General features: G+C 40.2%; 1 pseudogene; it reads left to right on the forward strand.

Annotated features, from left to right (window-relative positions):
- The first annotated feature begins 1,479 nt into the window (after nt 1–1,479).
- Nucleotides 1,480–24,463, forward strand: LOC100733545 (protein SET-like; annotated as a pseudogene).
- The last annotated feature ends 1,049 nt before the right edge of the window (nt 24,464–25,512 follow it).

Consider the following 25,512-nt stretch of genomic DNA (forward strand, 5'->3'; position numbering starts at 1 on the left):
ATTGCTCTGTGCCCCTGTGCTGATCACCACCCTCTCACCACTGCTTCCTGGTTCTCTCTGCAAGATTTTCTTCACAGACGTAGTCCCAAGGATGTGGCCCTGTCTTAGCATTGTCATAGTCAGAAGGAAACAGCCCCTATCCTAATTCTCTTTTGCCCAGGACACCCTGAGCTGGAAACAAATAGTCTCTCATCTTATAAACAATGCGAGGACAAGGAAAATTTAAAGCCAATTATCAGATAGCATAGATCCTGGGATCTATAAATTTAAGAATGGTTTCCTCTTCTCTTCATACAGCTATAGGTCGAAGCTGACTCCCCTCCATGAGAGTTTGTATATGTTTCTTTTTTTAACCCTGCAATTCAAGATTTGCTCCCTTTAGCCGGAGAGAATAAACAAGCAATGTCACCTCTTCCCCTAATGCAAGGCCTGCTTTATTTTTCCACAGGGTGAATCACAATAAGACTACATATCTCCTTGGTAAAAAAATGTGGTTCAGTGGTAGAGCACTTGCCTAGCATTCATGAGACCCTAGGTTTGAACTCCAGCACCACACAGACACACACACACACACACACACACGAGAAAACACCTTTCCTACAATGCTGAGATCCAAACAAGGAAGCTATACTATGGTAGAAAATGTTTATCTAGTCTTCAAATACGTTGGGCGGGAGGCACTAAAAATTTTAATTCAAAATAAATATAACCACACTGATTACCACAATGTTTACAGCTCGGGCAAAAATGAACAAGAATCTTCTTGCTGTCTGTTAGTGGAATCTGCTTTTGTCATTATATAATGCCAATACTTACACCAAATGCTCCCCAAGTAGAAACTTAGTTTTCTGGGATAGTCTAAACTAAGTCTTCATGAGAATAAAAGCTCTTTTCTTTCAGAAGGCAGCCTCAGTAAAGATACTCCCAGGTTTTTGCTGGGTTACTGACAGAAGACTGTATATGGTTCTCTGAAATCTTCTGCAGGATGTGGATGACTGTTTGAGTTCAGAACTTTTCTGTGTACACTGATGAGCAGCCATGGGGTTAAACACCTTAGTGGTACATGATTGAATGTCTTGCCAAAGAGTCCAGGCCAAGGATACAGCCCAAGAGGTAAGGAAGAGCCTTGAACTTGGTAATCAGCATGATGTAAGAAGGAATCTGATAAGCAGCAGGCTGAACAGGTGTCTGGCAAATGGTAGTTTTAGCAGCAACACTCAGCCTGAGAAACACACGGAACACAACCTGCAAAGGCAGGTTCATTGGTCTCTGTTGTAAAGCAGTTTATCCTGGGACCAGCAAAAACTAACCAGAATAGTGATTTAGAATTTCAGAGGGGCTGGAGTGAGGACTCTCAGTTCTCGATGGCACTGAGTGTCTTGTGGCCACAATTCTGAAAATACAGTGTGATAAGAGCTCCCAGTTTTAGAGAGTTCTGCACAGGAGTCCTTGAAACAATATCTGTTTCAGGTCTTCACCATGTATGTCCTGGGTGACAGCAACTCCAGGAAAGTCACTGGAAACAACACAAGCGACCAAGGTTTGGAGTGTGTTCTCTGAGTTTTTAAATGTGGACAACTTCAGCAGACTAACCTGAGCTCCTACCTGAAGATGAATACACCTCGCAAGAGCAAAACTTTGTTATCAGTGAATAACCACTGGCTGCCAGCCTAACTCCATTTCTTTTACAGCTTTTTGTTTTCATGGTTTTTGCAAAAATTTAAGCATGTTCCAGTAGAATTCATTTAACAATAGTAACTCCCTACTACTGTGGCATGGAATTACTTCAAACTGTAGCCAAAATCTGCCCTCTAATGGTCTAAAACTTGCAATGCTTCTTACTATTCAACTGTTCTTAACCTTATTGTAATTTTAATGATTAGTCAAGCCCTGCAGTCATATTAGTGATGGCTCAGAATGTCAAGTTCAAAGAAGCTTTAAGTATCATCTGGATTGTTTCCTTCTAATCAATGCACCAAGCTCTTGTTTCAATGTTGGACTTTCCAGTAAAAATAGCAGAATAAAATAAGCTCATAAAATTTTCTTTTTACAGCTGATGAAATGGTTATTTTTAAGGCAGATATTTCATCAGTAGCAACCACAGAAGGCAGGTGTACCCCCTGAATTCATAATCTTTCAAGTGAGTTAGTCACCAAAATGCTAAGAATTCCAAAAATATTATTTAATTGAAAAAATGCATTGAAAGCTACATTCAGTTCTCTAACCAATACTTTGATGAAAAGAAGACAAAATCATTGCCGATGAAGCAGAAAGGGTGTTTAGAGAATAGATCTACATAACTTTGGGCACATAATAAACAAAACTGCTTCTTGTTTAACAAGAGTAAATCTACTATGATGAAGATGAGTGATACACCAAGTAAAGAAAAAGACAAGAACCCCTTAGAATGCAACGAAAACCCAAATGTGTAGTACAGGTTCTTTGTGAATAATTCATTATAAGAAAAGTTTATTAAGTACATGAATTTAGGGGCTGGGGATTTAGCTCAGTGGCTTAAGTGCCTGCCGCAAGTGGGCAAGGTCATGAGTTCCATCCCTGGTACTGATAAAAAAAAAAAAAAGAACATGAATGTAATAAAAACAACACCTGTACAAGGAAATATTAAAAGGACTGATTAAGATAAAGGAAAATATCAGTTTAAGAATATAAATTGCAAGGCAAACAAGGCTGTTACAAAGATAATGGATTATAAATAACAATCAGTAAAATGAGGCTGAAACGGAATAGAAAGGTGGCAGGGAGAATCACAGAAAATAGAGAATGAAAAGACAAAGCAGATAAAATAATGATAGAAGACACAGTCAGAAAAAGTATCCAACACGAGGACAATTGCCATCATACAGCAGAATGGTAAACAAAAATAATTTATTGAAACATATAATTTAAGAAAAATATACTGACAGGAAAGTGATATTCACAGACTGAAAGGCTACACATTATGTCAGGGAAAAATTGGTACAAAATGATCTCCATTGAAAATCCCTTTAGTGTAATTGTTCAGGGTAAAGGACAAAGAAAAAGTCCTTCAGACATTCAGGCAGAGAAAGAGCAATCAGCCACTCAAGAGAGAAAAGTCAGGTGGGTTTAGCGCTTTGCCATGGCAACTTCAGTGCCCCGAACAATGGAGAAAACGCACAAACTTCCGAGCAAAGCCGTGTGATCCAAAAATATTACACCGTGCCAGGCTGTCATTTAGTATGGAGATAAAAAAAAAAAAAAACAGGTTTCTTTTTTAACATGACAGATCTTGGGAAATAGAACCTTTTGAGCCAATTTAACAAAATTAACAATCCTACTTAAAGAAGAGGCCAAAATAGGGAATAAAAATTTTCTGAAGGAAAAAGCTATGATAAAAAGTGCACTTGTGGAATACAATATTTCATTCATTTCACAGCTAAGACTAATCTTGTGTGGACATGAAGTCCTAACAGAGTGAAAATGGAAGGGAAATTTGGAGAGCAGTGGGGTGGGAGGAAGAATCAGCACAGCAATTCTCTATCTTGTAAAGCCCAGGCCAGCAAAATACAGCTGCCCGCCAAATCGACTCTGTGCCCTGGTTTTGAAAATAAAGATTTACAGTGGCACAGACACATTCGTTCGTTTGCATATTGTCTGTCAGCTTTCACACTGTAAATGCCAGAGCTGAATCTTTGTGAGCGAGACATTTTAGAGCTTTAAATATTCACGACTGCTCTGCACAAAATGTTTGTTGATCCATTTTGTAACACCAAGACATTTCAGGTCATCTAAAACTGAAGCGTGCCTATTTAAAAAACTGTCTTTTAAATTGCTTTGATAAGTTTTTACCTGTGCGGGGATTTACACTGAGGACATTTTTATTCAAATGTGTATGTGCGTGTATATGCACAGAGAGATCCCTAAAGTAACATTCATTGACTGTCAATAACTGTAATTTCTAAACGACAAAATGTGGAGCAAACTGCTTTTCTTTTGCTTATATATGTTGCCTTAGTTGTTTGACAATGAGCCTGTATACCTTTTTAGAAAAAAATATAAAATGACTATTCTGAAATAAAAAGGACCTATCTCCTTCATCTCTAACGCAGCTTTCCTGAGAACATTCATACTACGTGTTGAGAGCTTCCTCGTGCCTCTTCTCTCACTGAGAAAAAAGTTGCTATGTATTTGACGATGTGAATGAGAAACTTCTCTGCATTTTCTGATCAAGGGCTAAAGAGGCTCTTGTCCTCTCCTGTAGCCTGCTTTCCGATCAGGTGTAAGAAGCGCGTGGAACAGCAGAGGGCGCCCTCCTCCACGGCGATGGGCAGGAAACGGGAGGTCTGCTCCGGCTTCCTCGCTGCAGCATCACCTGAGCTCAGCTGGACGCTCCAGCTAAGTGCCCTTGGGCCGCGGTCCTCTGCAGGTGAAGCTCTTTCCCACTCCCGCCCTTTACGCTTCCTATTTCTTCTGCTGAGCTCTTTCCTCTCCCTAGTTGTCTGCATTAAAAGCTGTTCTTTAACGTTTTTACCAGGCTAAGCGCCCTGCCTGGGGAGGCCCTCTCTGCCTACCTGTGCTGCCCACTGACTTTCCAATCATATCCTTGTGTGTATTTCCTTTTGCAAAGGTAACAATTCATGCTTCTGTTTTTTAATTTTGCTTTTTCTATTTGCCATATATTTTATTGGTACGTTTGTAATGCATGGTGAACACATTCATCGTGAGGAGTTGATGTATTTACATACTATCTCAGACCTGTTTATCCCCCACCCTTTCTCCCTCCTCCCCACCTTGCATCTCTTTTCCACCTGCAAAAGATCTCTGTGCCTCCCTGTCTCCTATTATCTTGTACTTTGCCCTTTAAATTATTTACACTTCAGATTTTTCATATAAGAGAAACTGTGTGCTATGGATTTCTTTATATTTCTCAGAGTCTGTCATGGTTGTATCTATTTGATTACAGTCTTGTCTGTCGCTTTCACTGGAACCTAAAATGCCATAACAACAGGTATCTGTCTGCATTCTTCATTGTTACATTTTAAGGTTCTAGTGCATTGATTGACACATAGTAAACGCCCAGTAAACATTTGCTGAATTAATAAATCAATAACTTTGCACAATGTGACTGGGGATGCTTCTTCAAGGCTACTCTTATTTAAAAAAGTTGTGGGAGTCTTTATTACAGGTTTAAGTGTGTTTACATTCAAATTCACATGGTGATACTGTATCCCCTACTACCTGAAACCCTGACTACATTTCAAGACGTGCTCTGGAAAGAGAGAAATGAGATTGAGATCAGATTAAGTGAGACAGAACCTCAGCTAGTTTAATCAGATTGAGAAGACATTGGGCCCAGAGAAGAAACACAGGGATGGCACTCACAGAAAAAGATCATGCGAGCCCCAGAAAGAAGGTGGCTATGTGAAAGCCAAGAATAAATAAAACCCATGGGAACTCAACTTGTCAGTATTTTAGCCCTGGACTTCCAGGCTCCAAAACAGTGAAAAAAAACTGTTCTTCTGCTAGTATGACAATCTAAACAGACTAATACAGTTCTATATAAAATACATAGTAAATGAAAGTAACAATTTAAGATCTGAAAGAAAAGTGGCTCTAGCCCTAAAGATGGGTTAAAATGCCAATTGTGTTCAAATTATTCTATCGAAGTAGTAGAATTCGAGAAGTCAAATACTAAGCCCAGAATGAGATGGATGACTATGTAAAGTGTGAATCTCTGCGTGTAACTGAAATGTGGGTTCAGAAAGCACTGGCAGTGTCATTAAGGATATTGTATAAAGCTTGACGCTTCCCTGTGGCCTGTCAGTTCATCTCGGAATTTGATAATGTATTTGCAATTTAATGTGAATCTAATAAAAATTAAAATCTACAGTTATTAACATGAATTTTACCATTCTTCACTATATTATTTAATATTAGTTTCAGAGGCAAATTAAGAGGGTTGACAGGATGAAGAGTCACTAAGTCTGCATTTCGTGGCTCATGGGTGTGTACGAGCCATTCCAGAACAGTGGAAATCCTGATGCGCGCTAACTCAACCGTTCAACCGTTTCATTTAATTCCGCTTCTGGCTGGATGGTGCGCTCCCCAGCTCTCTACCTTTGGCTCACTGGCATGCAAGGAAAACCAAAAGGAAAAGGAACCATAGCCTGGGTTGCCTTCCCTCTCCCCTTCTTTCTACATCATCATCTTCAGCCTACACGGGAGCTGGATGGCCCACTGTTCAGGGCGTAACAGAAGCCGGGGAGATGCTCAGTCACCGGTGTTTATTAGATTGCAGCTGGCTCCCTCTTTTGTTCCAAGAGCACTTTGGTTCGATGGAAAGCACAGCTCTGGGGGTTAAGAGCATCCCCACGTGCTCAGTAGTAGATGTGACACTCATTCTGCACTTGCCGTGACTTTTTTTATTAGTACTTATTTGTGAAAAGAAATGAACAGATTCATCCTAGGGAGCTGGCACATATACATGCATCTCTTCTTAGTCATTTATATTTCCCCTCCCCTGTTCTCCCAGCTCTCTCCCTCCGCCCCTACATGCCCTTTCTTTCTCCAAAAGGTCTATCCCATTTCCTATCATCTATCTTTCATTTTGTTCTTTACATTTTTTATACTTAAATTTTCTCAAATAAGAGAAACCACCTGGTATTTAACTTTCTGTGTGTGATTTATTTTGCTTAGAATTATGGTTTCAAGGTGCATCTATTCTCCTAAAAATGATTCAAGTTTATCCTTCTTTGTTGCGAAGTAGATCTCTATTGTACATATGTACAACATTTTCTTTATGCGTGCATCTGATAAACATATTGATGGTTCCCCGGATTCAGCTACTGTGAGTTGTGTGGCTGCACCCCACCCATCATGGTGCAGTTGAATTCTGTGCTCATGGGTTTAGTGTGAAAGAGGCATCATGAAGGACAGCAGGTTTTTTGTATCACATGTGTCCTCTGCTCATGTACATACTCCAAAGTCCCACTGGAATTTATTTGCTTGTGCTTATAAGTTCAAGTGTAAAAATTATTAAGAGTTTTAATTTGGTCACAGCAGTGCAATAAAACAAATCTGTAGCCCTAAGCATGGGTTCTTATATGTTAGCCCAAATTACAAGCCCCTGAAGCCAGCCCTGAAAGAAACTAAAGCCATCATTCAAAAAGCAAAGAGAGTGGATGCTAGACCAACTGCCAGAAAATTTCCTCAAAGTGGGCATCTTGATGTGATTCCAAAAGCCTTCCTTTAAGGATGGGCCAGAGCAATTTCAGTACCCAGCCCGTAAGAGTAGACACAGGAATTAACAATCATACGCTACCACTTTTCACCGTTGTAAGCATTATCTCACAATCCATGGGTGTGGGGAGGGAGAAGGGGAAACTTTAAAGGAACAAAATCATCTTTCTAGGGAAACTATGGTCATGAGTTTGCACAAACCAACTTGTAAATCCTCCTTGGGAATCCACTCTATTTCTAAGGCAAAAACAACTTACATTCTTGATTCCTGAGACACCATTTGGCTATTTAACAAGACAAGTCATTTTGGCACCTTGTTGAGACCATCCAGAGGAATATGGTGGTAAAAGAATCCACAGACAGGATTTGGGAGACAAAGGTCCAGCAGTCAGTGATGATCGGAAGTTTATGTTCTTAACTCTCTTTAGAACACTGATTCTCTTTTCTCACTTTTGCAAAACATGAGCTGGAAGTGATGACCCTCATGGGCTGTGCTATTCTAAAAATAATCAACACAACATTAGAAAAACTTTGTGACAGAGATGGCAGAGCAAAGAATGACAAAGTCACATGGAGTAACTTGACAGCGAATAATGACCTGAAGACATTTTTAGAAACTGCTGAAAGCTGGTCAACTTTTCACAGGTCTTAAATGTCCCTTCAGGGCTGACTTCTCTCAAGCCAAAGGAGCTCAGGCCAGGACAGTGACTAGCAGCAGCTCTTTTCCACTCCCCTGCATCCCCACTGCCAGCCCGGGCAGTGCCTTTTCCCTGCTACTCTCTGTTCTGACTTTGGCTGGCCAGTGACCCTGAGTCAGAGAAAGAGCCTGAGTTGGTACCTCTCTTCAGTTTTTTACCATTACTATTCTTTTAGACCCCCTCCTGGCTTCTGATCGCTTTAAGTGTCTGGAAATATTTATAGAAACAAAGCAACCAATCAGCATTAGAGAAGAAGAAAGGTAGATAGAATCCCTGAGATCTACCTCTGGCCATGATGTTAACAACCTGGGTGACCTCAGATGGACTTCTTCCTTCTGAGATTATTGAGTTTTATTTGTCTGTCTTCAGCACATTTTGCTGGGTGACAGTAAACTCTGTTTTCACTTGTAGATACATTCCTTTATCTTATGAAATCCTGATGTTTTGTTTGAGTTGACACTTGTCTAAAAAATCTTATCAGTAGGCTTTTATCACCCCAATCCAACTGGCAGGACCAACCCCTCTGAATGCAGGGAACAGGACCTAAGAACACCCATGGGAGAGCTTCAGGCCTATAATTGGGATTCTGAGGAAAAGTTAACTTTCCCCTAGATTTGAAGGCAAGAATGTGTGATGCTTAGAGCTGGTATAGTCATCTAGTTATCCTGAAACTGAGTCACCCTGAGAGAGAAGCCAATAAACCGCTAGAGAAAAAGGAAAATGAAAAACAGAGACACCTCAGCTCATTAACATTTTCTGAGTCTGTTGCTGAAACTACACCTGAAGCAAATATTTTCCTTGATTTAAGCAAATGTGTTTCTTTGTTTATTTACTCTAGTTTCAACTGAGCTTTTGATTACTTGCACGGATAATAACCCTTATAACTATATGTTATGATTTAGATCTAAAATTTCTGTCAATATCTTATATTCAGAAGTGAGGTTTAGAGAGGGGGGGTCACTGTGAGTGTTATAGCTTAGAGCTAGATGTGTCCCAATAACTTATACATTCATAGCTGGGGCTCTTTTGGAAGGTGATTGGTTGATGGTGGCTTAAAGCTGGCTTGCTGTTAGGAGGGGCCTGGCCAGAAGAGGCAGGACACTGGGAATGTGTGCTCATCTCCCCCAGCCTCAGCACCTCCTTTTGCACTCTGCTTCCTTTCTGCTTCTCCTCTGCCATTCCCCTCTGCCATGCCAGTCTGTCTTGGAGTCAGCTAAAAATGGACCAAAATATGAACCACAGTAAACCTCTCCTTTCATCAATTATGGTGTTGAATGTTTTGTTCAAGCAAGGAGAAAATGACTAAAATAGAATTTTGGTACCAGGAGTGGGGTCATTGATTTGATGCTACCTGACCATATGTCCCAGAAGCCTTTGAAACTAATTCACCAGGGGAATTTGAAAGGTTTGAAGATGTCAGCTTGAGAAGTAGCTCTATAATGCTGCAAGTTAAACTTGAGGGGAGATTCTCTTCAGAGATCAGAAGACCAGAATGCTGACAGTAATGGATCTGGTAAATACCAAGCTTAAAAGATATTAATTGGGAACAAAGACTCTATTGGCAGTTAGATTCCAGACCACAAAGGGAAATTTGTCTACATTTTTCATATATCCCGAGACTCTGCAGGAGCCTGAGATTAAGGGTGGTGTTCAGCCAGTGTTCAAACTCTGGAACAGAAACCTCTTTCAGAAAAGGTTGTACTGGAAATGAGGATCAAATAGCTTACTTGGAAAGTTTTCAGTTTTCCCAGAAGGGAAAGGCCTGGGTAAAGGAAGGCTGCAAATCTCATTCAGAAAGTAGAGAACAAGAAGAGAGGAACCAGAAAGGGAGATACTCCTTGCAAGATCATGATTCCAGTGATCTTCCTCTTCATACCTATCTCCCATAATCCAATCACTTTTCAAAATCTCCACCTTTGAGTGCATGAGGCTGTTGAGGGACATCCAAACATAAACCATAACAGAGAGCATAACCTGGAAAGTGTATTCTTGTCCCATCTTCTCCATTTCCTCTCAGTTTCCTGGCTGCCATCAAGAAGGTTGGGCAACATCCATGCACCATGCTCTTCCACTGTGCCATTATTCCTCAGAGCCAGCCAGCTGTGGACTTGTCAGTCACATTAATGCCTTCTTCTTTAAATTGTAGGTATAGCATATTTTGTCCCAGTGATGAAAAAATGATGAATGTACTATATTTCACTTATCTGGCCCTCAATTTTTTCTACTACAAAATAACTTTTAGAAAACTATGTTTATGTACAATAATTAGCACCTGACCACATTAAGCTATTTATCATCTCTTTCAGGAGTTGCCATAATTCCAGAGTGGTATCAAAGAAAATTTTCAAAGTGCTAAGGACTGGTTTCTTTATTTTCTAAGTATCTGATTTCACAGGGCCTTGAACATCCTACATGATAGCCTTTACTATATGTAACGTTCACTTTTTGCATGTAGTACAGTTCTATATTTCCAGATGAGGTCTTTCTTTTGCAATGTAGATGCCATATATCTCTTAACCTAGGAGGTCTCGAATTGAATGTAGATCCTCCAACACAACCCCAGCCCTTATCATATTATCAATGGAAAGTAATGACATCATCATTCACCCTGTTGACCAAGTCCCAAATACACAAATTCCCTTTTTTCTCTTTTGCTCCTTCTTCCCAACACATTCTGTACTCAAGCCTAGGTAAGTCTGTCTTTAAAATAACTATTTTTACCTTTCTTTCTGACTGTCCTGCACTTCTACATTAGGACTACCATGATATTTTGCCCAACCACTGATAGCTATGTCCAGAAGTTCTCAAGATGGCTCTGCCCTTCTGGATGAGGATGCTGTCCCCCTCATCCTTTTGAGCCTAGGGTAGTGACAGCTCAGCTGTTACTACCCATGAGTGACCACATGATTTCTGTGTTTCCTCTTTGTAAATAAACCTTCCTAAATTGTTCTAAATTGAAGGTCCCATCTGTTTCCCATTGAGATCTTAATCCCCTCTTCTTGTCTCCTCTCCTTTCTAAAATTTTTGTTCACAAAAGCTGGAAAGGAAGAGAGGAGAAAGCTGAGGAGTCCTTGGTAAGTGGGCCAGTTTTGACTATTAAGAAACTCTAGGGATTAGTAGGGAAGCAGGGAGTGCATTGGTCCAGTGTTTCCAGGCTCTCCTTGTTTAGGGCCCTATTTGTCAATACTGGAGTAATATGAAAACTACAATGAACCATCCTATTATGCAGAGCCTTCTGGTGTGAGACTTAATGAAGCTTCCAAATACACAGAGGCTTTGTTACCACAGATCGATACTGTTGATATTTTCTATTTATTAAGTTTCACCTTGCATGCTTATGGCCAGACAGTATTCAAGTACCTAGCTATTGCTTGTACCTGGAGGCCAGACAGGCAAGGGAAACAAAACAAATACACCCACTTTGACACAGGTGAGAGTGAATTTTCTGCAAATGACAGTGTCATAGTCGTGTAGCATATCACAGTTTAACAAAGGCTCTCATCCCCCAGTGGCTGAATAATCAATAAGCATTTTGTAAATGATTGAATTATCTATAGGGTCATTTCTCCCTCTTTAAAATAACCTTGTGAAGTAAGCATAACTGGGGTTATTATTATTATTTGTAGACAATGAAACCAGGACCCAAGTAGTGAAATGTGTGCTGAGTCCGTAGAGCTCATGACGGTCACTATGCAAGCCAGAACCCCAGTATATCCAATAACTGCACCAGGTCTTTTCAAGAGGAGATTTATCAATTCCTGGAAGACACAGGGCTTGATAACAACCTAAGCATCGTCTGCTCTCAAGTCCTTACCTCTCAGGGCATTGCTAGGAGCTGAGAAAGAGGACATGTAGGCAGAAGTTTGGGCTCTTTACTAGCTGGGAATCAAGCACATGGAACAAGATAAAGACCTTCCAGTGCCAGGACTCCAAGGAAATGCTTTTTGACATTTTGCTTCACACTGAATCCTTCCAACTAGGCTTAGAAGCTAACTTTTGAGCAGAACGAATCCCTAGGGTGGGTGGAAGGGTTCATGACCTAGTAGCTGTGGTTCTCCAGGCAACAACAAAGCCACAACAGCTCCAGGAAGATGCCTGAAATTCGTGGAAAGTAGGGAGAGAAAACTACAAGGAAAGGAGACCCGGAAAAACAAGAATTATACAGACAAAATAGGAGAGGCCAGAGGGGCAGGGCAACAGCTGTCAGATCTGTGTCTTGATGCTGAGGGCACCTCTGCCGGCATCCTTCGCAACACATTTGACCTTGCAAATGCCAACTAGGAAGTGTCCAAATAAACTAGCACACCCACTGTCAGTCAAGGCTCTTAAAATGGAGCTCTGAATACAGTGGTTTTCTGAAAATACCCATCTGAACACTCCCTTCCTTGGGCATAAGCTCCAGCTTTCCCCACTTCTCTCAGAATAAAGCCAGGCCACTTGACAAATCTCACAGGCAGTGCTGAATGTTTTTATATGCCCAAAATTTTTCTAACTCTTTATGAAGGATTTTTGACCCTTGGCTAATTGTCCTCCTGAGTTCTAAGCTTCGATGTCACTTTCAACAGAGATTCCCCTCTGACCCTATTTCCACCCCGATATTAGGTCCAGAGTTCACGTGACATGATGCTGGCAACATGATTTTTTATAGTGTCTTTGTCACCAGTTCGATGAAGGACACTTATTTGTATGTTGCCTTCTAAGCTACACCCTTGCATGAAGCAGAGGTCCTGGCAGGCAGGAAGTCAGGAAGTATCTAATACAGACACAAAAGGAAGGAAGAGTTAACAACTGTAACCTTTTCTCAAGCAAAAAGGGAAGGAAAAATAAGCACATATGAGGACTTGAGCAGGAGATTATATTTTTAAGAGAGACAGAAACCCAGCAAAATAAACTGCTTTTCATCTAAGGGTCATAAAGATGTGTATTATCCCCTTGATAATTGTGTAGTTATAATTGCTCCTGATGGAAAAAGAAAAGAGCCTTCTTGGAAAAATGGTTACAAACATTTGATGATGTCCTTCCTTAAGAATAAATGTGGAGAATCAAATTCAACAAATGTCTATCTCAAAATGAATTAGTGAACGGGAAAGCATATGGGGCCAGACAAAGTAGTTAGGTGTAAAGAGACAGCCACTTCTCAGCTCTAACCATCTGTTGAAATCCACAAATGGAATCCCTGTCATCAGATCAAAGGCTACCCCAGGATATCCCCAAGTCTATGTGGGACATTCATGTGTGTGTGTTTAACTTTTGGTTCTTAAATCCCTCCAACTTCTACACACTTTTTGTAGTTACAGAAGCAAGGACAAAAGAAACATAAAAGAGGTCTCAGATGTTTGACCTTTGCACCAAAGATCCTGACCTCTATGCGTGTGGGTCTGCTTATCTAAACGTGTCAACACCAAAATACCAGCACCAAAGCTCCAACCAACGTGATTTCCTCTAGAAGCAAGCAATGTGTGAATGGCTAGATGTGGACCTAGGTTTGTCTGGCTTAATTATTGGCATCTAAGAGATGGTCCATAATACTGCAGAGGCTGGAGGTGGGGAGGAGTACGGTGGGGGAAAGAATAACCGACATAGGTCTGCAGTTCAGAGATTCCACCACTAGATGGTGAAGTTTGTTTTAGTCTGCAGACAGAAACTGTAGTCATGAATCTTTGATGGATGGATGTACAAGTGACGAAGAATTAGCTAGAATGTTCCACCAACACTAATGCTGGAGCTATTTTCACATTGTCTTTGCTCTCTCTCCTCAATTCTTACCCCATTCATCTACAGATTCAATTAAAGTCATTAAAAGGGGATGTCTTCTCTTGACGTGAGTAGCTTTGTAGGTAGAAAAGGATGAATGATTGATCACGATGTGTATGTGGGGCTAGTGCTGGGTATTCAGGCAGCTCACGCTCTGTGGCATCAGTATCTTACATTGTTGGTATGCAGATGACGATTTTTGGACTCAAAGAACAGAGTAACCACATTGTCTTTATTGGGAAGGATGTGAGAAGTCTACTCAGAGAAATAACTTTTGGGCCTTATAGACCCTGGAAAATGAGCAGGAATTCACTGAGATCTAAGTAGGAAGAACAGTCATGCGCTTGCCAATATTTATTCATCTCCTGAGGGTCTATGCATGTGCAGTGGTCTCCTGGTCACTGGAGATACAGCAATGAGCAGGACACAAGGGCTTTGTCCTTGAGGAATTCAGAATCTATTGAAAGAGACATATGCTAATGAAGAGAAGAAATATATTAAAATTACAGTTTATGCTAGAGTTAGGGAAGAAAGACATAGGATGCTGTCGTAAGAAATAGGAGACAAGACCTAAACTATAGAGGGTGGTCCACACGATCTTCTTTGAGGTGGAGGCAGAGCAGCTGCAGCTGAAGGGTGGGAAGGCTCCGTCTCGCAAGTTAGATGAGCATTGAAAAGGCTGAGAAGGGAGCGTGAGCCAGGGATGTACCTGCAACAGACAGGGGCAACCAGCAGAAACCACCAGGTTGTGTAAATGCAACATTAGCATGGAATTTACTGCGCTTGGGTACAGGCAGGCAGAGGGTAATAAGGCCATCTTCCAGGAACAAAGAGAAGTCCTTCCTTCTTAGGCAGGAAGGTGTTAATCAATGTCTATGATCAAAGTTCTCAGGCAGTCTTGTACCTCAGTGGGCAGTGTCCTTGAAGTGTGAATTCTCAGGTGTCTCCAGATGCCACCAGATGTCTCCAGGACCTGCAAGATTCTTTGTCCTATCTATCTTCTCTCTGTGCTTGCCCATGACAGCTATGGTGCTGAGCTGAGTTCTCTACTGAGAATAGGCAAGCAGTTTGGTGGTTGGAGGAGTCAGGTCTGATTAGAACCTTACAGTACCTAGCAGAGGGAAGGTCTCCAACGAGAGGACCCAACACACATGAAGCCACTGGGGAAAGATCGAGTCCCCCAGTATATTTCAGGAGCATGAAACGTTTCTGTCATCTTTATGGCTTGGATCTAGATGGTCCCCTCACCCCTGCAAAGCCTCATGCACTTTTTGGAAGTGGCTATATCTAGGAAGCATGATGGATGCTAGGATTAAAGATGCCCCACCTTGGGTGGCATCACCCCAAACACTGGCAGCCTGTAAAGGGTAAAAGGAAAGAGCTTTGCAGTTGCTGCTGCAGCTCCTACTTCGCAGCTCTGCTGTCTTCTGCCTGCTCTGCTTTGCCATGAACATTTTCTCCTCTGCCACGCCCCTCTGCCCTGGAACTAGCTGACTGTGTACTGAAACCTGTACTAACTGTGAGCCACAATAGGTATTTCCTCTTTCAAATTTGGGTGTTGCATATCTTGTCTCAGTAATAAAAAAAAGTAACTAAGGCAGTCATATTAGGATGTGCAATGAAAAATGAGAAAAGAAAATGATGGGAGCAGAGGCTGAAGAGATGGGCAGTGTTCGAAACTTTATTTTGAAATTCATTGTTTTCCAAGCAAAGGCCAAACCCATAGCAACCTTACTATTTCTGACATATCTTCATTCCATCAAGACTGTAATCTCCTTGTTGTGTTTGCAATATATTCAATTTCTCACTAAGTATATTTTAAGGGAAACAATATTATCACTGTACTCAGTTTAAAAAAAAAACTAGTCACATTTTCCATTAACAGCAGGTAAGCAAAATTAGTAAATACAAGATTAATAACATTTTAAAATATTTTATATGCTTCTGATCATTTTTGAGTACTTTGTGACTGAGGAACCAGGGAAGGAGTACAGTGAGGGATTTTAATGACAGGGCTGAGATGAGATTGTATTTCAGAAGTCTTGTTAAAATCACTATTCCATTTATATCTACTACAAAAAAAGGCAATTCTGGCAGTTAAAAGAAGGGGATATTCCTCGGCAAAAGCTTCTCCCCAAGGGGCTTTCCAGTGGAGAGTTACATGTAGCTAACTTTGAAAGCCCTGATGAATAGAGGCTATTGCACAAAAAGTCAGAGAAAATGGACAAGGGTGACCTGCTCACTGAAATTCCCATGTTTAGTATCATTTCCTCTGTCCTGAGGTGGAAGGCTTAGCTCTTGGCAGCTGATGAGTACAGATTTAGATAAAGCTCCTGAAAATGAAGAACTACCCCATAATTCTTGATGAGGAAAGTCACAGTACAAAATCTAATAGACTCTTTTGTTCTTCTTAGGAACTCACATCTGACAGCTTAAAAGAAAAAGTAAACTTAAGCACATGTCTCCTGGAGCTGTTTATTATTTCACAAATGCCTATGAAGCACCTATAAAAAGTCAGATGCTATGGGAAATCAAGAGCCTTTAATAGGGTTATGCATTCAAATGCCTAATAGGTGCTAAGAAGAAAAGCTTAACAGTGAAATAGCTCATTATAGATGGTGGGTGTGGGGGAATGGAGTGAATCGAAGATCTCAATCCCATTTGAAAAAGGAAATTGCTGCCCAGTTCCAGTCTATAGAAGCGAAGCAGAAATGCAGGACCTCTGTCTGTGGGTCTTCGGAGATATCAACTGAAATATCATTGCACAGTAGTCACTATATTTAGGGGGTTAAAGGGAATATAGCCTGCTTTTTTGAAAGGTAGCAAGTGTTTTAAAAGTTTTGAAAGTTTTACATGCTAAGCAAAACATATCTTCAGATAGAAGGGGATCCAGTGTTCCTAGTGGGTGACTTTGGGGTCATAGTTTCCGCCTTTTAGGGTTTTTGTGTTGGGAGATAAGACAAGTTCATAACAAGCATGGTGATACATGCTGCATGACCAAGACAAAATGGCAAAAGAATTCTAAACCAGGAGAAATGACTGAGCCCTAACAATGGAGTAAATTCATCTCAAAAAGCAACATTAACTGTATAGTAAAAGAACCAATAAAAATCAGTGAGGAGTGGAAAGAGAGGTACATGATCATCTCAAAAATCTGCCGAGGAATATAACCAATGAATGCAAGACTGAGCGTCACTGTACGCCAGGGATCATGTTTAAGATGCAGGTGTCCACTCTCACCTCAGACATCCCATACAGGAATCTGGGGCGAGGGGAGTTAAGGATTTTGCAACCCAATTTTCAGATGTCTTTCCAGTTCATTTAGGCCCCTTCTTAAGAACCTCTACTTTAAGTTTCTAAAAGCATTTACTAAAGAAACAAAATGACACTGTTACTTTGCCTATTTCCCTAAATTAAAATAAGCTAGGATTCACGGGTGGGCAGGCTTTTGCTCTGAGTTTGAACCATCAGCACCTGTAAACAGGGACCTACCCAAGGCCAGCTGTGTGCCCTGCCTTGACCCAGGAGAACAAATGCTTTCTCGTTCTTTTCCATGTGGAGCAGGCACAATCTTGTTATCCACACAAAGGCGCTCTGTGCTACAGAACCCTGCACATAGCACAGGAATGAATTCTAGAAAAAATGATGCTGAAAGTATACATCGAATTATCTTAGAGTTGAGGATGGAATTAATATTTAGCAGAGTTATACAAATCCAGGCGGTTCACCTACATTTGTTCAAATGATAACACAAAAGTTCTATCAGAACTCTCCACATATACCTTAGTTTTCAGCTTCAGTTTCAAGGCTCAGTTTTCACATCTAAGATCCCAGCAAGCAGCCTCTACCGTTTCACTGCTATGATTGCCATGTGAGAGATTTGTCTGACTTCAAAGCTGCTGCTCCTCTTAGCACTGACCATCCTTCCCAAAGAGGAACTTATCTAAACATCAGTCTACCCTAACAAATCTTGCCTCAAACTGTGTGCTGTTCAGAGGAAGACATGCAAGGACCATGGTGTTCTTTGGTTCTTTGAATCATATATATTTCAGAATCACAAAGAAGTCCAACATGCTTTGAGTGTTCTTGTTCTCTCCTCTTTTGAGCTATGATCACTCGCTTCCACTCTAGGTTCTAGTAAAAATTCAGTTTGTATAAACACTCTAAACTTGTGAAGTGAAAGACTTTGGATAATGGCCTTTATTATCGCTAAAACTAATTACTCCCATAAACTTTCAGCAGGGCCCATAAAATAGAGAGCTATTTTCATGTTATAAACTATATAGGCTGCACAAAATAAGAGGGGAATGCCTTTAAATCCTGCACAGGGAACTGATCCCAGGAGACCTGAAGTGGCAGTTGCTAGGTAGCTCAGGCAGCTTCATTATGCTCTTACATGACTGCCAACGGAAAATAATAAGCCATCTTATAGCCCCCTCCCAAGCCAGCATATTTCAGTTTGTTGGTTGCCCAGGTAACAGTTCCTGTTCCAGTTCCGGTTGCTTCTGTCTCTTAGAAACGGCTGGTCACTGTGTTACATAGTTGGTCACTATGATACACTATGATACACATTGTTATCAGATGTTAACCCAATGATACACATTGTTAACCCAATTGACAAGCCATTCTGTCTCTGTATGTCCTGCCTGTTTATCTCATATAAGCACTAAAACATCAGGGATTGGGGCCTGATTTACTAGAAATGATCCTGATCAGTGCCTCTCAACATAAATAAATCTGCCTCCAAATCCTGGTGCCATTTCAGTATCTCTGCTTGCCTTTGCTACTACTTCATATAATATGCATTCATAGACTAGAAAGGCTTTTTAAATCCACTTCCCATTTGATCTGGGAATCTTCAGAGGTGGGTAGTGAAAGAGTATTCTAATCAATTTACAAAGAAAGTGAGGCTTGAAGGAACACCCAGTGACAGGTGATGTTGCCACCAAGTGTTCTTTAACTCATCTCCTAATTCTTCTCTGGAAAACTCTCCCTCATTGTGAGGCCATGTGTTTTTGAAAAACATGACAGCAAATTCATCACTCCGGTGGGGTATATGAATTACAGCATTAAACTCTAGGTCTCTCAAATTACATCAGGGATTATTTTGTAAGCTTGGTTACACTTAATGAGATGCAAAAAGAATTTCATTGGTTGGTGGAAACACGTGTTCACCTTCCTCATTATCTTTTTGTGGTTTCTTAGAATGGAGCAAATAAAAAGAGAGTAGAATAATTAGGAAGAGTTGGTTTTCTAACTGAAAAGACTGAATTTCCAATCTTGGAGCAATTAGTTTTACACTTTTTCTCAGTTAACTTCATCTGGCTTATTGAAATCAAGAACTGGAGAATGACTCGACACACTTGTAGTGTTGACCACCCAGTAACTTCACTTTGCTCATGAGCAACGCCTCTCCAGCCCCCATTCAGCCTCATCTTCTGCGTTCATGTGTGACGTCAGCTGGAAACTTCTCCCCGTACTTCAGGGAGAGAAGTGAAAGGGTAGAAATGCAGCCAACATCTCTTTTTACCACCAAAAATTTCTGGCTCCCAACCAGTCAGTGAATTGCATACCCTTAACTCAAGAGCACCCTCCCTTCCTGACCCAACCCACAGTGGCAAGAATAGGAGGCCAGAAGATAGGGTGTGGAAGAAGTCCAGTGGGTGATAAGGCACAGGACATGGCCACTTATGCAGCAGAGGCTGAAAGGATCAGCTCTCAGAAAGCTGTGGGCTAAGTCTTTCTACAGCACCGTGTTTCTCTGTGGAATCCCAGAGACCCACAAATTCTTAGACATCCTACAGTATAATAACCTTACTTTCCATTTGAGTTCTATATTGGCTCAAATTTTTTTAAAGGTTTGAGCCAGTAAAAACCTTTAGGACATATGAAATGTTTGCATTTGCACTTGTTTTGTTTATTTTATTTATTTATTATCTTTTTGAGCCAGACTGGCCTCAAACTGCACCACCATGTGCAACTGCACTTGTATCTAAAAAATATCGGTCTCACAGAGTACCACTCAGTTGTCATGAGTTAGTAAAAAATAGAAACAATGTTAATGAATAAGTGATGTGTTCACGTCAAGTGAAAGCCAAAGGACATTGAGGCATTTCATAGGAAAAAAGGTTTGCAGCAATGCAAATAGAAAACCTGTGACAGAAAAATAAAATGAATGACTAAGAGCTAAATCAGACTCTAAGGAGCCCTGTCAGAGTAGGTGTGAAAACCTTTCAGCTTAACTATTTTGTTTCATTTAAATTTAGAGGTTTTGTAATTTTATTTTTGTTTAATAGTATTACACTGTTTTGAATACACATGAAGTGTGATTGAAAAACAGTCAATATTTAGTGATTCTTTTTTACTTATTATAGTAAAAGACACATTGCCATTAATCATCCCCAAAATCCCCCTCTTCGCTTCCAACACGCTTGTCCTGTCATTGTTGTTAGCTTTTAAAGCAGCTCTGGCAGTCCTCATTTTGGTGTGTCTTTCGTTATGCTGTCCTGGCTGCTTCAGTTTCCTGAACGGATTCAAAACATTTACCGTTCATGGTCATTTTGACTTTGGGGAAGGGCCAGAAGTCACACATTGCCAGACCCATGAGTAAGGTAAGTGAGAACACACTGTAATGTTTTTACACGCTGCCTTTCTGATAGACGACACACAGAAGCAGGATTCACTGTACTGTTTTTAATCACATCTCATAAGGAGGAGTTCAGAACTGCTCCAGGAAGTGGCTAGAGTGAAGGGAGGATAAGCATGTTCAAGATGAGGAGGAGTGTTCTTGAGGGAAATTAATGCCAATGTGTCTTTTACTGCAATAATATTTTTTTAAAATTTAATCTTGATCAACTTTGTCTAAGCCATAAAATGAGCAATACATTCTTTCTTTTATTTTTGTATGCATATAAATGACATCAACACTAGAAACCACAAAAAAAAATTCTTTTTTTCCTTTAAAAGGGTCTTAAGCTTGGAAATGCCTAAAGTTTGGTAAACCATAATGATACAGCATCTGTTCCAGGACTATCTGTCTATGCCTGGTTTTCCTCCTTAGGACTTTAGCCTCATGATAACCGCTTCATTTTCTTCAAGCCGATTTATCAAGGTGTGACTGACATACAAAATGATGTGCACATATTTACAGTCTGAAAATGTGATGAATTTGAAGATAATTGCAGAGCTGAGAAGCCATCACCGCAATCTGTGCCTTAAACTTATCCCTCACAAATGTTTCTTTCCTCCCCTTTATTTGCTATTGTATCATGTAATAAACACACTTAAGGTGACCCACACTTTCAGCAAATATTTAAGTATTTAATATCATTTTTAACTATTGGTACCATGTTGTACCGTACATCTTCAAAACATATTCATTCTGTATTAACAAAACTTCGTACCTTTTGACTAATAACTACTGATTCCTCCATCTTCTCAGCTCTTAGAAACCACCATTTTTTCTCTGCTTCTGAATTTAACCATTTTAGGTATGTGACATAAGTAGTATCATATTGTATTTGTCATTTTATATCAGGCTTATTCCATACAGCATAATATCTTTTAAGTACATCCATGTTGTCACAAAAGGGAAGGGTTCTTTCATTTTTAAAACTGAGTAATATTCCATTCTGTGTATAGGTCAGATTTTCTTTATTATATTCACTAGCTAATGGTCACTTAGACCGCTTGCATGTCTTAGGGATTATAAAAAACCGCTGCTATGATCATGGGAATGCAAATAGCTCTTCAAGATCCTGATTCCAAATCCTTTGGATGTATTCCCAGAAATGAAATTGTTAGACCACATGCTGGTTCTATTTTTAACTTTTTTGAGGAACCTTTATATTGTTTTCCATAGTGACTGCCTTGATTTATTTTCCCACTAATAGTGTACAAAGTTTCCTTTTTGCACGTCCTGGCCAACATCTTTTATCTTTACTCTTTTTGATGGCCAGCCATCTGAACTGGAATAGAGGTGATCTCCTATTGCTATTTCAATTTGCTTTTCCCCAAGTTAGTAATACCTGTTTATGCCTGTACCTGAGTACCTGTTCATGCACCTGTTGGCATTTTCCTGTTCCAATTTTGATTACAATCTTTGTCAGGTTATTTGCCCATCTTTAAATCAGGTTTTTTTTGTTGTTGTTGTTGTTGAGTTGTAGAAAGTTCCTTATTTCTGCTTATATTGATCCCCTGTCACACATGGAGCTACAAATACTTTCTCCCACTCTGTAGGTTATTTTTCATTTTTTAAATTGTTTTCCTTGTTTTCTAAAGGTTCTTTGACGTAATCCTCCTTACTTATCTTTGCTTTATTATTTGAGGTTTTTAGTGTCATATGCAAAACAGCACTATTAAGGGGCTGAGGTTGTAGCTCAGTAGTGGAGTGTTCGTCTAGCATGCATGACGTGAGGCCCTAGATTCAATCTCAGGCGCCACAAAAACAAACAACAATGACAAAAACCATTGTCAAGGCAAATAGCCAGAAGCATTTTCCCTTTTTCCTTTCCGAGGGTTGTGCCTTGTCAGGTCTTATATTTAAATCTTTAATCGATTTTGAATAGGTTTCATGTATGGTGCAAGAGTCTTCTTCTGCATTCTTCTGCTTATGGATATTTCCAATATCATTTTTAAAAAATGATCCTTTCCCATTGTGTATGCTTGGGACACATATTAAGGATCAGTTGATTATATTTAAATGTGTTTATTTCTGTCCCTCTGTTTTGCTTTTTGGCCTATACATCTATTATTATGTCAGTACTATAGATTTGTTACATATTTTGAAATCAGAAACTGTAATACCTTTATCTCTATTTTAGGTCAAAATTATTTTGGATAGCCAGGGTCTTTTGTGGTTCCATATGAATGCTAGAATTTTTTCTATTTATGTAGGAGGAACCCCACATTAGAATTCCTGAGCTGCTTCCTGTGCTGATGGACCTTCCTCATGTCATGGCACCATTTGCTTATTTCTGTTCATCCCTAAAACTAAGAAATCCAGACAGCCCTGTGCCCCAAGATCATCAGATGCATCAGTGTTATGGATTAAGAACTGGTGGTCAGCTTAACGCCAGCTGGATTACATCAGCATGGCACTGAGTGAAGATGCTCCAGTTGCCAGGATAAATAGGTGGCGAAAGAGGAGGGCATTAATGCATTGATGCCTTAATGCATTGTTGCTTTGAGGCATTGGGGGTTCTCCTATGAGCTGCTGTCTGAGCTGTTGGTTCTCCTGGAGGAGCTCTGGTCCTCACATCGAGCATTGCTTCCTGGCTCTGGAGGGGAAGACGTGTGCTGCTTGGTCTCTAGGATGAACTCGTCACGCTGCTTCCTGGCATGTACCCGACTATGCTTATTGTTGGAGGAGCTCGGGGCCTCCGTGTTGCTGAGGCTGGCTGTGGTGCCTTTCAGGACAGCCCTGGTCTTTGTTGTTAGTGTGACTTCTCGGATCCAGCGTAAAATCCTCATCCCACCAGCACAGCTTCTTCATCCCGCTGGCATGGACTTTCTGGCTTATACCACTGACCTTTGGGCCTTCCCTGCACGGATCTATAAAAGAGACTGGCTTGAGTCCTTCTTGTGGGCTCGGACCTCCAGTTGGACTTCTGGGAGGCATTGTCCTGAGCTCTGGGTTTTTATCTGGACTCATGTGGGACATTGCTGTGGGATTTAGGCTCTTGACTAAATATTCTATGCCTTTGGTGTTGCGGATAGATTTCCTGCATTTTCTTGTGTTATATTATAAAAATGACCGGGTGACCATTATAAAAATAATATTATAAACTCCATGTCCTGATTCTAATTGTTCTCCTCACAACCTCTGACTATAACAATCAGCCTTGCTGGGGTTTGCCCAAGAGAAAATGAACAAGAAGCAATCAAACATGCTGATAAAGTACAAAATGAGATACACAGACATAATGGAAAAAGCCAGTGAGAAGATATTTAAAGTAGAACAGAAATGTAATGATGGTAATCAAAGAGCTCAGAGTTGATTGCCAAAATCCCAAGCTTTGGGTAACGACATTTGTTAACCATCCACAAAGGTCTGCAATGCCTGGGAGGAAGATGATGCACTACATTATTTGGTGAGAGTTAAAGTGACAGAATTTGAAGATACAAAATCAGGTAACAGAATAGATCTTTATTTTGATGAAAATCCTTGCTTTAAAAATAAAGTCTTCTCAAAAAAAATATAAAGTCTTCTCTAAAGAATTCCATCTGAGTGGCGATCCATCTTCAGAGTTCAGTGAAATCCAATGAATATCTGCAGAGGATATGGTGAGACATTCAAGTCGAAAGCAGAATAAAGCCTAGAGAAGAGGCAAAGAGCTTCTTTACCTGAGTTACTGAGCGCTCTGATGCAGGTGCAGATGAGCTGGGCAAGGTCATCAAGGATGGCATTTGACCAAATTCATTGCACTGAATCTTGGTTCCTGATATGGATGATGATGAAGAAGATTCAGAAGATGAGGAAGAAGAAGGAGAAAGAAGAAAAAGAAGAGAAAGAAGAAGGAAAAGGAGGACTGACAGACATTGATGAAAAAAGTGATGATCATGAAGGTAAAGAAGACTAAGATGGTGATGAAGGGGAAGAAGAACAAGAGGATGACGAGGACTCACTGAATGCTGATGGATTCCAGCCTTCATCCCTTCAGTTTTCTCTCGTCCCTGTGAGCGAGCTGCAGTCTCCACCTCCATCCCTCGTGCTCAGTCTCTCTGTTCTTGAGGTCTCTTTTCTCAAACACCATGGTTCTCAACTTAATTTTGAAGAGGTAGAGATGCCTTGAGCAGAATATAATGGGAAAAGAATCTCTACAACGTTCTATTCTAAATTCATTTTCATCCCTTCCTGTCTCAACAGAAACTCTGGACTGAAAACCACCGTGCTCTGTACGAAAAAAGAAGAGCTTCCTGCCTTCCCTGCAGTGGAAGCTGGAGTCGGCTGGGCTCTTGTGCAGCAGTGCAGAGTTAGAGTTTTTTTTTTCTCCTTTTCCTGCAAATTGAGCTGAGCTTACACTGTGTCTCTATGCAAATACAGTTAACATTTACCAACATCTGTCTATCTATCTACTTTCTCTTGGATGAAAAGGTAAAAAATTTTTTTTAAAAATTTAAAAATAGGGTTAAGACCTCAGCAAATGTGGGCTCTAGATGATTGGATGGGCTACATGGGTATTTGACAGCGTGGCTTCTCCTTAACTGTTTAACTGTCCTTCTCCTTAACTTCTGTTTAACTGTCCTGTTTAACAGACACTCTTACAGGTTAGGATACTACTTTAAAATAAAATTCTCTCCCAACGATGGCTTGAGCTCTGCTACATGATCCTAAGGACCTGTGGGATCTTATGTGGAACTGACATTCTCTATTGTAATTTTGTTCATTTATTTTTAAACCATTTTTTTGTTTGTGTGTTTCAGTTTCACTGGAAAGGAAAGGTGGTGCTCAGTTTTAAACATTAAAAGCATATAAACTATTTTGTTAAATAAAACTCATGTACACACACACACACACACACACACACACACACACACACACAAGCACTGGAATTTTGGTAGAAATTTCCTGACTCTGTAGATCACTTTAAATAATACAGAAACTTTGACAATATTAATTCTTTCAATCTAAGAACATAGGAAGCATTTGCATTTATTTTTTAAAATTTCTGTCATTTTAATTTAATTTCTTTCATTAGTGTCATAAAGTTCAGCGTACAAGTCTTTGATCTCCTCAGTTAAGTTTGTTCCAAAGTATTTTATTCCTTTTGATAATAATGTGAGATTTTTAAAAAAATTTTCTTTTTGGATAATTCATTGTTAGTTGTACAGAGATATAACT

This window comes from Cavia porcellus, unplaced genomic scaffold (genome assembly GCF_034190915.1).
Source record: "Cavia porcellus strain 051 isolate PalLab524CR breed Dunkin Hartley unplaced genomic scaffold, mCavPor4.1 scaffold_21, whole genome shotgun sequence".
NCBI lineage: Eukaryota > Metazoa > Chordata > Mammalia > Rodentia > Caviidae > Cavia > Cavia porcellus.